The sequence below is a fragment of the Lepidochelys kempii genome, chromosome 15, assembly GCF_965140265.1.
Source record: "Lepidochelys kempii isolate rLepKem1 chromosome 15, rLepKem1.hap2, whole genome shotgun sequence".
In the NCBI taxonomy this organism is placed as follows: domain Eukaryota; kingdom Metazoa; phylum Chordata; order Testudines; family Cheloniidae; genus Lepidochelys; species Lepidochelys kempii.
In genome coordinates, this window is record NC_133270.1 from 22,712,515 (window position 1) to 22,729,799 (window position 17,285).

Consider the following 17,285-nt stretch of genomic DNA (forward strand, 5'->3'; position numbering starts at 1 on the left):
TATTTAGGGTGTAGTGTAGATAAAAATCTATATTTCGGAGATCTGATTCCAAATTCAAAGCTACAATTCCATCAGTCTCATGATAGTAATAGAGTATTGGAAATGCAATATTAACCAGTTCAAAACATGAACTCTTGAATAGACAGGAATAATAAGGGAATAAAAATATTATCATACATACAAGTGTTTTTCCCCAGGATGGACTGCAAACTGCTTTACAAAGTGAAATACAAACTGTGTCTCCAGGGTCCACTTCCCCCACTGCTGAAGTGCAGCCACTTAAGGTGGCATGTGGCAATTATTTAACAACCTACCACAATATACAGCAGTTCAGGACAAGAGTGAAAGAATGATTTTATTCAGTACAGCAGGGGAGGGCTTTTTGGGCTACAAATAGGAATTTGGCCAGGATACTAGGGACCTGGACCCCTACTCATGGAAATATACGACAGGATCTTTTGAAGACCGTAAGAGCTCAGTATCTTGATTTTACATCCCCTGAAAGATGGCCGCCCCACCAGCACAATGCCCCCTAGCACTGTACTGGAGCACTGGTTCACAATGCCTTAGATGGGAGGGTGCTACCCACTGTATCAAAACATGACTTGCTGCAGCACTCTGGTATACTTTGGAGGCCTTCCCTTCAATATTGTCTGAGCCTGCTTGGCTTGTAAGGGCTGGCAGGATGGCAGAACAAGTAGGTATGGCTGTTGGCCAAATACAGAGCACAGTGAGGAAGTCTGAAATAAGCCTGACAAACATAGAGGCCATTTGGAGTTAACAATGGAGGCAGAAGAACCTTAGATCAGGGTGGTGGGTGACCCTATTCCTCCCTGGAATCACATCAGCCCATGAAAAAAAAATTTATATATATATATATATAAAAAATACACACACAGAGGAAATTTTGGGTCTGAGCCAGCAGCTTCATAAGTTGTCACCACTGTTCTTGTAGCTGTGTTAGTCCCAAGATATTAGAGAGACAAGATGGGTGAGGTATTACCTTTTATTAGACCAGCTTCTGAGCATGGAAGGTACAAGCTTTTGACCTTACATACAGGCCCAGACCTGAAAAAGAGTTCTGTGTAAACTTGAGAGCTTGTCTCTTTCACCAATAGAGGTTGGTCCAATAAAAGATATTACCTCCCCCCCCCCACCTTGTCTCTCTAGCTTCTAAGTGTCTGTCTGGGTTTCCTTACCACATTGGGGGGTGGGGGAGAGGATTCACTCAGTGAGATTTAGGGACTGATGGTCAGCTGTTAAATCAATATAGGTTCATTGAAGTTATCAGAGTAATGCTGATCTCCACCAGCTGAGGACCAGATATTCATATGGAAATTTCACTGGACAGGAAAGAGAAATTGTTCTCCCTCTTCTCCCCCATCCGCCTCCTGCTCAGAGCCCTTTGGAACCTGAGGTGCCAAACACACAGCATTTTAGTATCTACACATAACCTAGGCCTCTTAAATCCCAATTACATGGATAGGTCCCCGTTTCTCACCTCTGACCCAAATACAATGGAATTTAGGAGGAGGTCAAGACAGACATGAAGCTCGGGGTGGCCTTGCTTTGAAGGGAAATGGTCTCAGCAACACAGGTAACCCGCAAATAACTCTTCATCATTGGGCAAGAGGCGGGATTTCCAAACCAAACTGGTGGCAGGAGAGCCTCATAAACAGACATCTGGAAATCAGTGTGGAAAAGCACCTTTCTCAGGGTTAATTAACAGTGAAGGTTAAAGCACTGGGGCTGGTCCACCACAGCACAGCTGAGAGCCATCCCCAAGCTGATGTCATCCAAAGAGTGACCTCATTGACGTGACCACACTTAGAACCGCTTTACCCACAGCTGCTAAACAATCATCTTATTTTAATTGAAAAGACCCCATCAGTGGGTGAATCACTGTTAAAATCTGCCCTGGTGCCAGGGAGAGACCAGTGTAAGAATTAGAAATGAGCACAAAACTGCAAAACTACTCCGCAGGCATTCCTAAAACACTCATCTCAGCAACAGAGACCAGTACCTCGGGCATCTGAGCCGGCAACAGTCAGAGATCTCACTGTGCGAGGGGCTACTGCTAATCACGGAATTTCCAGGAACAGCCCATCTCTGCTGTGGAAACATTGCCCAGAAGTGATACTCCTAAGCAGGTCATCAGACCTGGTGCCGTACTGCCAAATTTGTGACTTCACCGTAGACAGGTACGTGCCCTCCAAGCTCAGACATCCAACATGAAATGTTGTGGTTATTGGCAGAACACTGGGGGCTGGGAGGGCATGATAGGAAAGATGCGGAGCTGTCCTGCATGCCTCCAAAAAGCCTGAAGCCACCGACTCTCTTGGGTGGGTGTAAAACAGAAGCTCATACTTTTTATATTTCAGGGGAAAAAGTTTCTCACCCTTTTCCTTGTAGGAATAGCCTTGGAAATGTCAGACCGATTGCTAATGCTGAAAGGAATAAGCTACTAAACTCCATTTCTGCAACAGGAGCCTTAAGTATGTGTGCGCGTTGGAGGGTGAGGAACAAGATATAAAGGTGCACATGCGTGCGTGCACAATTTTGATGTAAAAAGAGTCTGATAGGTGAGCTGCATCCCCAAGAATCATCTCAGTGCTCCTCTAGCATTTTTAAGCCCCCTCTGACAAAGGGATGTGACAATGATGGACAGGTGTCTGTTACCCTGGGTGTTGGGAGTGACACAACGTTGGGCTGCTCCAAAAATGCTAGTGCCGACTCTGAAAGAGGTCAAGTGCCACAAACCAGAAAGAAAGAAGAAAAAGAAAGAAACCCATCAGCAGGCCCCTATGCGAAGTAGTGAAACTTAGCACTGCTATAAATCAATCAATTGTTATATTGAGAAAGGACAATAACTTCTCCAACTTCCTACCCCTTATGCCCCAGCAACAGGCCTTCTCCCAAATCCAGCCAGCTGTGGACACGGGAACTTAGCAGCCTGTGCCGCAGATATGTTTTTCCAACAGGTGCAGCCCTTAAAGGTAGAATTAATTTTTCCCTTTCTTGGCAAGTGTTTCTGGATCCTCGGGGAAATTAATGAGCACACACCAAATATGTTTACATAATATCACCCCAGGATTTATCCTATGCAATGTCAGAAGTACTTTTAATCTCTCTGAGGGCCAGGAAAGCAAGGGAGGCATGTCAACACAACCTACTCTCCATACCGGCAGCATGAGGATCACTACTGTATTGATGGCTTTAATGCACCGGGTGAGCATACTGGCTCAGGTGACAAAGGAATCTGAAAAAGAGAAAGGGGTTATGGATGAGTAAGACCCATTGAACTGATTGGAAGTGTGGAAGGGCTCCATTGCCAGTGGGATGCCTGCAAGTACAAGGGACGCTCAGAGTCCTTGGGGCTCTAAAACCCCAGCTCTGAAATCAGCGTTTCTCTCCCACAGCTAGCCCCTATGCCTGTATGCATGGTCAACTTGGCTTGTAAAATTTTGCTGTGCTGTAATAGGATACTTATATTCTTTGATAGTGATTGTCAGCCTACAGAAAAATCCTAACACAAAAAAAAAAACAAAAAACCCCAAAACCCTAACACCTTTGTCTCCTGGCAAATGGGCAGAAAATCCCTCTAGTTGCTCTTAGGTAAACAAACTTCTTCAGGTCTGTGAAGACTGGTGAATTTCCCTGCAGGAGGTTAACTACCCTGCCTTTAGGTAGAGAAAACTCCAGCTCACAAAAGACAATTCCCTTTTGTCTCTGCTCTGTCCCCAAAGCAGAGAGAAAAAAAAATTTAACTGCTCTCAGCTTAAAACCTGCTTTCCAGCAGCCCAAAGGGAAAAAAATATTTCCTTTTCAGATCTGTGCTTCTGGTTCAAAAAAACCTCAAATTGATCTCAAAATGATTTCAAGTTAATCCCACCGCTCTGCCACCATGTCAAGGTTCCTTCCCCACTCTGAACTCTAGGGTACAGATGTGGGGACCTGCATGAAAACCTCCTAAGCTTACTTTTACCAGCTTAGGTTAAAACTTCCCCAAGGTACAAAGTATTTTACCTTTTGCCTTTGGACTTTATCGCTGCCACCACCAAATGTCTAACAGGTATATAACTGGGAAAGAGCCTGTTGGGAAACGTCTTTCCCCCCAAAATCCTCCTAAACCTTACACCCCCTTTCCTGGGGAAGGTTTGATAAAAATCCTCACCAATTTGCATAGGTGAACACAGACCCAAACCCTTGGATCTTAAGAACAATGAAAAAGCATTCAGATTCTTAAAAGAATTTTAAATAGCAGTAAAAAGAATCACCTCTGTAAAATCAGGATGGTAAATACCTTTCAGGGTAATCTGATTCAAAACAGAGAATCCCTCTAGACAAAACCTTAAGTTACAAAAAGACACAAAAGACAAAAAATGGAATCTACATTCCATTCAGCACAGCTTATTTTCTCAGCCATTTAAAGGAATCAGAATCTAACGCATATCGAGCTAGATTACTTACTAAAGTTCTAAGACTCCACTCCTGTTCTGTCCCCGGCAAAAGCATCACCCAGACAGAGAGAGCCTTTGTTTCTCCCCTCCTCTGGCTTTTGAAAGTATCTTGTCTCCTCACTGGTCATTTTGGTCAGGTGCCAGTGAGGTTATCCTAGCTTCTTAACCCTTTACAGGTGAAAGGGTTTTTCCTCTGGCCAGGAGAAATTTTAAAGGTGTTTACCCTTCCCTTTATATTTATGACACACCCCTAAAACCTCATTCCCAGGCATCTTTCTCAGATCTCTATGTGCTGTAGGATTTTTGTATAGCACCAGACACCCTAGGACCTAAGCTGTTCCTAGGTCAATTAAACCTCCACGGTGAAGTCCCTAGCAGACTTCAGATGCATACTTTGGTCTCTGCTCTCAGTTTCTTCTCTACCCTAGGATCCCCTGAAAACTCAGGTTTGGTGAACTTTTTTGCAAGCTCTGAGTCACTTATAACACAAACTATAGTGAAATTTAGTGCACACAACTAAGTGAAATATACGAGCTTGCATACACACACACTTTATGTGGAGTGTATTTTCATTGCAGAGCCAAGCCCTGACCTAATTCCCAGCACTTTTGCCGCTCATCCTGTCTGAGTGAATAATGGGTCAAATACCTCTTCCCTGGTGTAATCCCAGAGGTCAATGAAGTTACCCCAGGCAGGAATTTGGTCCAAAGCGACTGTCCCTGGCTGTTGGGATCAAGAAATACCATGTCAGCTGCAATTAAGGATGTCGGTTGCTTCTGAGGGCAGGCAGAAACAATGAAAGCCCTTGTGCTGGAGATAATATTCACTGATGCCTCCACTTCTGCAGCTTTATCTCCTTCATTTGGTTAACAAAACAATTAGGTTAAATTATTAATACAAGCAAATCTCTATTAATAGTTATGCTGGGCATAATTCAAAATTGCTCAGTATACAATGCTTATCTTGTATCTCCCAGTCACAGTGCTTCCCTGTTAGGCTAGCCAATTAAAGCAGAAGGGTGCAAGTCTCATTAAACAGGTCTCAAGTTCAAAATCCAAAACTTTTATGGGAATCATTTTTCCTTCCAGTAAATGTGCTTATAAAACCCATACTACCCAAAGTCCTGGAGCAACACTCTTGTAAACGGGTTTTGGTTTGTAGTCGCAGTTGGACTGTAGTACTGTCTATTTTTCACCTGTTAGGAGGCTATTTATACCTGGCCGAGCTCCAATTCAGGTACAGCAGACAGTTAGCCACCCAGGAGCTCCATTCACTGCCAGCTGCAATAAACGTGACATTCTGTAACTTGAGCAGGCAATTCTGATAGCTGCTGGAGACACTCATTCAAAACAGAGGGGAGAGAGGAACAGAGTACGTTTAGAGATACTATAAATACCGAGCTGCTCCCTGTGAAAACCGAGGACTGGTGCATGTGCCCTACAACCAGAGACAGCATAAGGGTCTGTTTGCATTACACTGAGTCCCCCTAAATTAATCCCGTATTTGTGCAGTTTTGCATTCAATGCAATCGCATGGAATCACCCTGCCAATGGGGTAGATGGCCGTTAAGAGAATGGATAATGTACAACTCCTGCCTGGGGGCTGTATCGGATGAGCAGTGACCGAAAGGAAGGTCATTACACGCTAGTCTTAAAGGGAAGACCCGCAATACAGGGCAATCCTCAAAGGCCAGCCAGGTTTCCAGTCTGATAGCTGTGCCAAGTATTCCTTTAATCCTTTATTTACCCGTAAATCCGCCACTCTGTTCAGCAGGCTTTTACTGGTATTGGGTTTCAGCTTTCGGGTTTCAACTTTAAGTGTACACTGTGTGGCCCTAATGAGAAACTCAATCTGTTAATGGGCAGACCTTCTCCACAGGACCGGGTCTTGGCAACAGGAGTCAGTCCCTGAACTTTCACCTTCCACTTGGCAGCATACCAGACTAACTCAACATCTCTGGGCTGGCTTACATTATCAGCTCGTTATTAACATACATCATAGCCAAATCTCTTTTATATGCACCCAGCAAACAGGAAACTACACAAGGGGAGGGCTCCTCATTTTTGTCTGACTCTGGAGCTCATAAAAATGGCCTAATTAGAACCAGCAATGGTGCGGTGGGGCATTGTGCAGATTTTCCTGCATGTTCTCTGCCTAGTCACCTTAGTCCTGACTTGGAAGAACATGAGGGATTGTCAGCTGTATTGTACCAAGTGCCGTCGTGGTTCTGTGGCAGTCTATGGTACTTATGCAGCCCCATTACTGTATTTTAGAGCCTCACCATTTTTAATGTGTTTATCTTCACCACACCTCTATGAGGTAGGACAGTACGTTTTACAGATGGGGAACAGAAGCCCAGAATGGCTAATTGTCTTGCCTAACGTCACACAGGAAGGCTGTGGCAGAAAAGGAAATTGAAACTGGTTTTCCTGAGTCACAGACTAGAGTCTTGGACCATTCTTCCCCCCCACCCAATGTGGATTCCTCTCAAGGGAAGTAGAGTTGTGGGAATGCTTACCAGTTGGTTTCAAAATGGATTGATGAATATTTTAGGTCAACCTCTTTGTGTGGATTCACAGTTCTGAGTTCAAACAAATCCCCTTTTCTCCATGGTAGAATCTCACTGCAACGGTGTAAGGTAAATTCATGTTTGATGGGGTTGTGCATGCTCACATGAGTTTAGTGAGCTCAGTGGCAATATTGGACAAAATCCACGTGACTTATCCTTGTGATCTTTTCCTAAAAGAGTGGGTCCAAGCTTGAAAGAAAACGAGCAATAGCAGCCACAAGTAACTTTTGGATGTTCAACAAAGTTCATAGCCAGCTTTGATGGAAACGTTGCCTCCCTGAAGAGCATTCATGTGAACCAGATGTGGTCAGCAAATGCATGTCAAACAAACACTAATGAAGTCGGATTTGGAGGCATTTGAGGTTGAGCAAAAAGCGTATCGCCCCTCTAGTAAGGTAAGACTAGGACATATTTTCACTCTTAACCTAAGGCAGGACTTGCATACAAGTTTCCAGAGCTAAGGAGTTTATGCAGGAATCTACTGACACCACCAAAGTTCCTTGGAAGTTATCTGGATTACTTGATTCTGTTTTCATCCACGTAATCAGAAGGTTTGTTTATGAATTACCTTTGCATGGACACTACAGTTTGTTTTCTAAAATAGCAATTCTTGCATGTATATGCAAGTGCATCAGATATATATTCCTTTTAAAAATAATGAATGTTCTCATTACCACTACGTACAGCTTCAGACAACTCAAGCTAATTGACCCAATCTCCAGAAAGGAGTACAATGTGAAAGAAATCAATGTAGGTTGTTTATGTGATAATCCTTAACCATGTGACTGAATGATGCAGTACCATCTGGTCCAATAAAAGCAGCTTTCATTGAATTGTAAAACGGCACGTTTTAGGTCTAACACACTTCAGTTAAAAGTAAAGATGGTAGCACTTGTTATGGTACAAGCTCAAAGCCTGGTGGATGTTTCACCTTTGTGGACAAACCAGCTTTGCAGATCACCAGTTTGTAAGCCACTTACAAAGATTTGGGCCAGATCCTCAGCTATACCCAAAGCAGCAATAAGGCAGGATTAACCAGCCATTGCAGGAGTCTCCCAACATGGATGCGGTATTCTCCATCATTCATAACTCCCAGTATGTCCAGCAGGGAGGGAGTCCTGCTGGGGCATCTCTATTCCCCAGCGATCCTTGGAAACTGGAACATTTTGCTCTATAAATGAGGACACTCTTGAAGAATGCGAGTTACTCATAATGATACGCCAACGTTTGTCAGGAATAAACTTGTTTCGTTTTCACAAGATCAGTATTCATTACATTTCCAGTTTATACACAGTTTCCCCCATTGCCGGTCCTCTCAATTTCTCAGGAGGTTGGCAACAGAAAAAAGAACTTCTTGCTTCCAGATCGCTGGTTCAAAACCGACCCAGCCAGGCAGCAGTTGAAAGTTGTTTCTACCTGATGGTTATTCTGCAGCTTGTGTTACATACATTTTTTCCCCTCAATCTAGACCTCAGTGGACAAGGTTTTCACATCAACAGTCAGCAACCACTGCTGGAAGTCTCAGAGGGCAAGGACTGAACGGGCACGGAGGCTCCACTAAAGTCTCTGTAGAACTGGGGGAGGCATATTGGTGGGGTAGGATGGGTAATCTTGCACTGTCACAGTCTGAGATGTACCTGTCATCTTCCTGGATTATGAGAGGATTTCAGTTTTCAAGGCTGTCAAACTGGCCCTTGTCACAAATATTAGATTTGCACACACACAAAAAGCAATGCACGAACACTTAATGCAAAGAACACACCTGCTTTGAAGGAACCTTCTAACTTCAGGAAAATTAGCCAGAAAGCAGCACAAGATTAAATTTGCTAAAACCGGAGATCTTTATAATGCGGGAGCCCCACATTTGCTTTGACTGCTCAGGAGGTAGAAATTTATATATATATATATATAATTTTTTTTTAAATGGTTCTGCTTGGTATTATTTTTCAGAAGGTGATCTCATTTAATAACTTGGCTATTCAGACTGAATTTATGCACAGACGCTCAGAGCCAAAAATCTGTTCCTGTTTAATCTGCAGCAGAGCAGGTAAGAGTAAATATATTCAACATGGACTCAGTTCTTGCTGTTTCAGCCTCCTGTGACATAGCAATAGGCATCAGGAACACAGTATCTGCCAAATGACCTGCTGTTCCAAGAGGTTTTCATTAGCTTCAGTCCTTAAAAAAAAAAAAAACACACAAAAACAACTTTCCTGCTGCTAACTACAGAAGAAATTATACAGAATAATCTTCTAGGACCAAGCTCTTCCAAATGCAAGAAGGTTGGGATTTGATTTTAAATATTTAAAATAAACCACATCAAACTGATTGCACAGAAACCTGCACAGAGTATAAACCAAAGGAAACAATGGTAATGAGAGGTCTAGAATGCTTGGGTCTGCTGGTCAGAAATGGCTAATTACATTAACAGAAAAACTCCAGGAACTCAGATAATTGGACAAGTATGTACAGGTTAAGTCTGAAGGAAATATCAAGGAAGAGATGCTTGGGAATCAAGGCTCCTCAATTGTATTCTCAGTTCTGGGTTAGGGCCTCATTTACGGGTGAGCAGACAGAGACACAGAGTAAAATGGATATACTAGGTACCTACCATACAGGTGTGGCTTGGAACTTAAGTGTTTTCAAAATTCTTTGGGATCCCGGAATGAAAGGCACTGGACAAGTACAGTGTGTTATTATTAGCATTAGTAAAGTACAGTAACCCTTTATGCTTTTAAGCACCCTCCCACAGTGTAATCGGATCTAAACATATTAAAAATCAGACATAAACGTACATTTACTTTTTAAAAAATCCATTATTCACTCATGATGATCCCAGAGGAGGCATGCCAACATAGTAAGAGAGGAGGGAAGGAAAGACACTGCAGATTGCAATACCTACCAGTCCCATCAAACAGTGAGCAATTTCACCCCAAAGAATCTGAAGAGGTTAGAACCCTTAACATACATAAGGGCCCAATCCAAAACCCAATTAGGTCAGTGGAAAAGCTCCCCTTTGCATCAATGGGGCTTTGGAGCAGGCTCAAAAAAAAAGTCTATAAAAACCACAAAGTTGCCCTTTATTTGTATAAAATGACAAAAGGGATTATTTCAGCAGTATTACTACCCAGTACAGTGCCCCCAAATCCTACACTCTGAAATTCACTCATACTAGACACCCACTCCTATGAAATTGGGCCCACATTTTCAGACTTGGAAACCTAAATTCATGCACCTAAGTCTGACCTATTTTCAGAGGCATACGGCACCCACATATCCTAGTCATCCATTCTGAGAACCAGATCATACACTCAAGTGTCTACATATGGATTTAGCTGCCTTAGTTTAGGCCACCAAGTTAAGAATAAAAATGAGGCCAATATTTTTCTTGGTTTCCCTAAGTGCATTTAAATTAATGAAAAAAATTAGACCATTTCACTACAGCAAAGGCTGACTCAAGATCGCTGCTTTAAGTAATTTGCACACAATCTGCAGAGAATAATTTTTAATAGATGCAAAGTTAAGTGAAATTTAGACTGTTCAACATCCAACAATCCAAAACCAAACATTAGCTTACATGTAAGCTCTTTGGGAGCACTGAGTGTACTTTTCATTAGCAAATAAGGTGATTTCAGTTTAAAGCAGCAAACACGGCATTCTGCTAGGTAAGCTATTGAATAGCATTAAGAAAGTCTCTCTGCCCGGGCTCCAAAGACAAATATGGCACACGAGGTGCTGACTCACTATTTTATTGTTATTGTTATCTCCTCTTTACTGTTAAACCCACCCACTGCGCCTATAATTTTGCCACTTTGGATTGGCAAACAGGCAGATGCTTTGGAAGCCAAGATCCATTTCACTTTGGCCATCAGCCAGCAGAGGGAGCTCTCTGAGTAACTTAGTCAGTGACTTCCCTGCCAGTCCCGTGTTGCCTCTCTAGCAGCCCACACAGTACGACATTTCCGCCTCCTTTCAAACCTATGCATCTGACATGTCAGGTTCCTAATAAATTACTTGTGGAACAAAGACTGGCAAAAGATTTGACCCTTCCTCACACTCACATGGCAAACGTGGTTGGGATGACAGGAATATACCTATTCGCTATTCTGTGGTGGACATGTCCACTTGATAGCTGCAATTACTAGACGATCTCAATAGCTGCCACGTAAATGGGCATTGGATTATACTGTGGATTTAGAGAAGCATTTCCTAAGCTCAGAAAGTTTTAGTCTCCTCTGCTTTAGTAAAGAAATAAATAAATAAAATAAAATCAATCCATCTTGATTGTCTTATAGTGGATATATCTGGATTAGTATCCCTCCATAGGCAGACATGCATTGCTCATCTAGCTGTAAGAGACCCTTATTCAGAAGGGTCGGTGGAGGCCTGGATTTAAATGCACAGTTTGTCAACAACGTTTTCACGATTACTAGTAAAGCAGCATAAATAAACCCCCGTAATTCCTTATTTGATGGATTATTAGCAGTAGATGTTGGCAGGAATCCATGTCATTCTGCACACAAACAGGTTGTCACGGTTCAGGGCAACGGCACCTGTACTTTTCCTCAGGTGTTGCCTTTTTTGGGTGGAGACCTGCACCTCACCCCCTTCTGACCAGGGGGTATCTAGACGGCATAGTTCCCAGCATTCCCATCACAGACAGGCTGCCTGCTTGCTTTCCCTTCAGAGCTGGTTAACAGATTAATTGCTACAGATAGAAGTTACCAACAGCTCTTCTATGCAAGCCTCTTCTATTCCTAAGGTAAAAAGCACCACAAACAATAAAAGAACCTACATGCATGCTAATAGGCTTATCAGAGACCACCCCAACTCGAACATGGATTCTAGTAGGCCCTCTGCAAACCTGGGGTCCTGTCCATTTGCCAGCTCAGGAAGAAGGCCACGAGCCAGTTAAACACCAGGCTATTTATCCAAAAACCCTTTCTTTGCCTGTTGGTCCCTGGGGAAGAGTCTGAACTAGAATATGCACACCTCTCCAGGGGCCTGGCCCCAAAGGGTTGATAACAGAGGAAGTACATGACCATCCCTCCTACCTATTAGGAAAGGTACACACCCAGTCCCCCAATACTAAATACACCGTTTCATTTTTAATGGAATGAATACCTTTGAGGTAAATTGTAATTCAATAAAAGTTTTAACTTAATGCCATAAAGTTTATCAAAGATATAACAGGATACTGTCACACAACTAACTTCTTAAGCATATTTAATTTCTATCGCTGGCAAATGACAGCACAAACAACTTTGTCCTTTTCAGTCTCCTTCTGTTCCACATTTTCCATTTGTTTCCTCCCAAACTCTACTCTGAAACACGATCACGGACTTCATGAGCGTCTCTGCTGAACCATAAACCTCACAATCAAAACTCCATGAACGAAAAAGTTGCTGAATGCCCTTTGTGGGCGGTTTACTTCTGAAACTCGCATCAGATCTATCTGGCAGAGGAGACATGTATGTAAACACAAAGACGTGTAGGCTAATGGTTAGAACGGAAAGTCAGGACATCTGGTTTTATGCCTAACTTCCACTGTTCACTTATGTAACAGATCTGGACAGATCTGAACAGATCCTTTCATTCACATGAGTAGTAGCTTTCTCTGCAAGTGCCCCCACTGATTCAGCAGGGCTCGTTGCACTATCCTGAACCTACTCATCATGAGAAGAAGTATCTTAATCTTGCCCTATTGAGTTTATGCAAGCCCCAAGGGTTCCAGGCCTCAGTTTACCACCCTGTTAAATAGAGTACCTGCTCTACCCAAGCATTAATTGATTTTTAAAAGCATGTTCAGACACCTGGCTGAAAGATCCTATCGAAATACAAAGCACTTATCACTGCTAGCGCTTTTGTTTTTAAATAAGCCAGTATATGCAATGTTATGCAGTTGTCAAGACAACCTACCTTTCCTTTCCAAATGAGCACACACTTTCAAGCAGGAAATCCTCAGATCTGAACAGTTCACCCAATTAATGTTTCTTTCTAACCCCCTTCGTATCCCATCTTTTACATAAAACTTTCTTATTTCCATCTCAGCCGTCTCTGGCATCTGCCATGCGAGCATCTTGAAGCACTTTGCAAAAATCAGTTAATCAAAACCAAGATTAAACCAACATGTTTTCTGACTGAGTTTAGAACTATGAGACTAACTATGAACATGAGAGAATACTGGGTATGTCAAACATCACTCTCTGTGGCAATCAAGAGCAATGAAATACAGCTCAAGGAGTAGGAAGATCAAATTAAAGTTGTTTAGTTACATGGGGAAAAATGAGAACCAGCCTCATATGGAATGAGAATGAGCTTATAATGCAACTGCTTTATCTGAAGCTTGTGAGGTTTGGATACAGAAGTGGCTTACAAAGGATGGCGCGTCTGCATTTCAGTTAAGAAATGTTTGCCAGTAAGTGTTTTCTTGCTTTAAATTTCATTCTGAACACTTATGCATCTGAAATGTAAATGAAATCAGGATCTGACCTGGATATCCTAAGAAATGAGTGAAGTTTTAGCTGCTTGACTCCCCCTGAAACTAAGATCTCACACAGCTCTCTAAAACATTAAATAATGAACATCTGTTTCTGTGTTCAAATCCAGACAAAAGGTCTTAGCTTGATCATGCAGAGACTCACTTGTGAGCACCCCTACACCTGTAGGATGTTCTACGGACATCAATGGAGACATGAAAAGGAATGCTCGCAGGCTACTTTGCAGGATAGGGGCCTCACTCAATAATTAGGGAAAATCCAGATCCATCCTAGAACAATTGAGAACCTGAGGACAGGTTTGGTGGATTTTTCTGTACTCACAAGGTTTTGTCCATGAATTCCATCTCCAGCCTGTCACAGTGTAAATGGAGAGGTCTTGGGGTATGTCTACACTGCAATTAAAAACCCAGAGCTGGTCCGTGCCAACTGACTCAGGCTCGCGGGGCTCAGGCTAAGGAGCTGTTTAACTGTGGTGTAGAAGTTCCAGCTTCGGCTGGAGCCGGGGTTGTAGGACCCTACAAAGTGAGCTCCAGCCTGAGCCTGAACATCGACACTGCAATTAAACAACGTCTGAGCCAGCTGGCACAGGGGAGCCTGGGGTTGTCAACCACAGCATAGACAAACCCTTAGTGTTTCTGCATCCTCAGAGTGAAACATCAGTGAGGTAAAAAACTGCCTCTGTTGATCTCAATGGGCTGTTAAGGCTGATGATTTGATTTCAGTTACTTAAAAGCTTCAATAATAAGTGACATACCAGCTATATTCAAGGAGGACATATGCTTGTCCAAGCAGGGATAGCTAATAATAAGACCAAGCTCTTATATACAGACTGTTATCAGCAGATTTGAAAGCACTTCACAATGGAGAGAAGTATCACCATCTCCATTTTGCAGATGGGGAAAACAGACAGAGCAGTTAAGTGACTTGCCCAAAGCCATCCAGCAGGCCGGTGGCAGTACTGGGAATAGAACACAGGTCTCTTGAGTCCCAGGCCAGCATCTATCCACTAGGCCATATTATGTTGCTCCAATTTGAATGGCTGTTCTAGAGGAACTTAGTGCTAGGATACTTGCATGTTGCAACATGGCAGGAGACTATTAAACAGCTAACTGGGACAAACGATATCATTTGGACAACTACATACACTGGGCTTTGATGTGATAAATCCATATCCTCATAACTAAAACAAACTAATATACAAAGAGACCACACCTGCTCCACCCATATACAAACGGCACAGGGAACAAAACTCACATCCTTCAGCTCCATAATCATTAAAGGCCTCTGGACAGTTGAGCTGAAGGCTAATCTCCACTATATGGAAGTGGGAACGGTAAAAGTAGTGATGGTTGCAGTGTCTCTCCAGACCAACCCCTATTGGGCAAGAACATTAGCCAACATTAAGTGACTGAGCAGGTCTAAGGTATTGTGTGTCCTGCAAAGGATAGTTGCATTCGTGTATCTATACGGCAGAAGCAGCAGCTCAGTCTATTAAACGTGGATCAGAAACCCAGATCCAAAGAGCCCCAAGCTTTAGGGAAGTTCAGATCCAGACTTTGTGGCTAAATCCCATTCCAGCTACTTGCAGATTTCCCCCTTTTGTGTCTCCCCAAGACATATGGGGTCTTTTCTCCTCCTGAAACTTCGCTGGAATCATCCCCTGGTTAGGCAATGCTTGAGCCTTAATGTGCCAGCAAAGCAGAAGATTGTTCTGGTGCTAAATTCCCTAGTTACCCAGATAACTGCTTTCTCAGTTCCTTTGCGAGTTGCTAGGAATCTGAAAGTTCACTGGTAATTGGAGTGGTTAAGATTTCAGTGTTATTGGAAATGAACCAAAGTCTCTGAAATGAAGTAGGAGGTGCAGTCCGTCCTCGGGTATTCAGTGCCTGTGCTGATAGTTCCCTCCCATCATTAATCACGATTTTATGGAAGAGTATATGCTTTGAAATCTTTATTTCAGTGACCCCAAGAAACACCAATGACCTCTTGCCTCAGCAAGACCTGTTCAGAAGATACTGAAAAGGAAAATATCTTGGGGTTAGAAAGAGAGTCATCTTTGAACTCAAGGAGTTAGAATGAGGAGGAGAAAGAGAGCATATTGTATCATTAATTTGATTCACCTCTTCCTGGTCTATTGAATTGCATTACGTTCAGATAAGCAAAATGTTCTCCTCTGAGCTTTTTAACAGGCAAACAATGCACTTATCTCTTGGGGAGTTTGCTGTACAGTTTTCTTGATTATTCCTAATGTTTTGACACAAATTTTCTCCAGAAGACAAAAAAGCAAAAATTACATCCCATTAAGGGCAGAATAAGAACTGAATAAATATAACAATAGCAGGAGGCATTGTTATTACCTGCACATGATGATGAAATTACAGTTCTCATTTATCACTACAGAAGTATTACAAAATGCAGTGTTGCTAATCTATATTCAATATTACAAATCAAAACAATGTTAAAAGGATGCTAAGGTTGCAAAGTCAAGCACTCAAATGTTAGGAAATGTCAGAAGTAAGGTTGGCTGTAAAAACCTAATTCACAGTCTTTGTGCATATGCATTATGACCAGAGCTGGTTGGAAACTTTTCAGCAAAAGATGCTGTTTACATCTACACTGAAACATTTTGAAAAAAATGTGTTGAATTCATCAAACATTTCCACAAAATTGATTTTGAAACGTTTCGGAAAATTATGGAATTTTGTTTCAGATTTCCAAGCTTTGGTTTGGAATTTTATTTTAATTTATGGAGTTATTTTCCATTTTTGTATTATTTGTATTACTTTATTACTTGATGTTTGTAGTACTGACATGTCATAATGACAGTCTAATAGTGGCTATTTTCCCTTTTTTAATTTTTAAAATCATTAAGGACAGCTCCTACTTAGAATTGATTGAAACATCTCATCTTCTGTTCTAGACCCAAGGGTCTTGTTTGTCTTATGTAACAATTTGACATAAATTCATAACAAATTTAAGTATTTCACCTTTTTGTGTGCATGGTGAACTACTTACAAATAGATTGTAAAAGCCTAACATTTACTTGTTATTAGAAACTATTTGTGAATTTCTGTAGTGAATAATTCTTGGTCTACAAACGCCACATGAATTGGGAGTATTTGCAGTTCTTCATAGGTTTGACAGTCATAAGCCACATGGTATTCCTTCTGTTCCCTGACTGGATGATTCATATACCTAATATGAACTGCTAACATTACAGTTGAATATACCATTTGTACTTTGCACTATGTTGGTTAGTGAAGTCATCCAAACAGGAATCAGAAAAAAATACCCACGACATCTTTATGTAGTTAATCAACACAGCTGTGAACCCTAGACCTCAGATCCACTATGTACAGGAGTTGAATGGTTGTGATGTCACCTGTTTGCAAAGGAAGGTCATAACTTTCATGTTGATGCTGCTAGAGTGAAGGAGGACAATGAAACTGCTGCACCTGTACATGTGTGTTTAAACTGCAATAGCGGGGTTTCCCCACCCACCCACTATATAAGAGCATTCCCACTAGCAAAGCTTGATTATTTAAACATGAAAATCCAAGGACACTTGGATCCAGGGTTCCACTTCTAAACAGAAGACAGAGGGAACATTACCGCCTCACAAATGCGTGAAATATGTTGTAGGCCAAGTTCTGTCCTCAGTTATTACACCTAACATGGCTCCCATTGGACGTAACAGAATTTGGCCCAGAAATACAAACACATATGCAAAAGTGACCACAGACGGGATAAATGGAG

The 17,285-nt window shown here is 42.1% G+C and overlaps 1 protein-coding gene across 3 annotated transcripts in view; it reads right to left on the minus strand.

Moving 5' to 3' along the window:
- The window catches only part of LOC140898671 (transmembrane protein 132C-like), a 295,334-nt gene that overhangs the window by 223,095 nt on the left and 54,954 nt on the right, over window positions 1-17,285 (minus strand). The window lies entirely within an intron of this gene.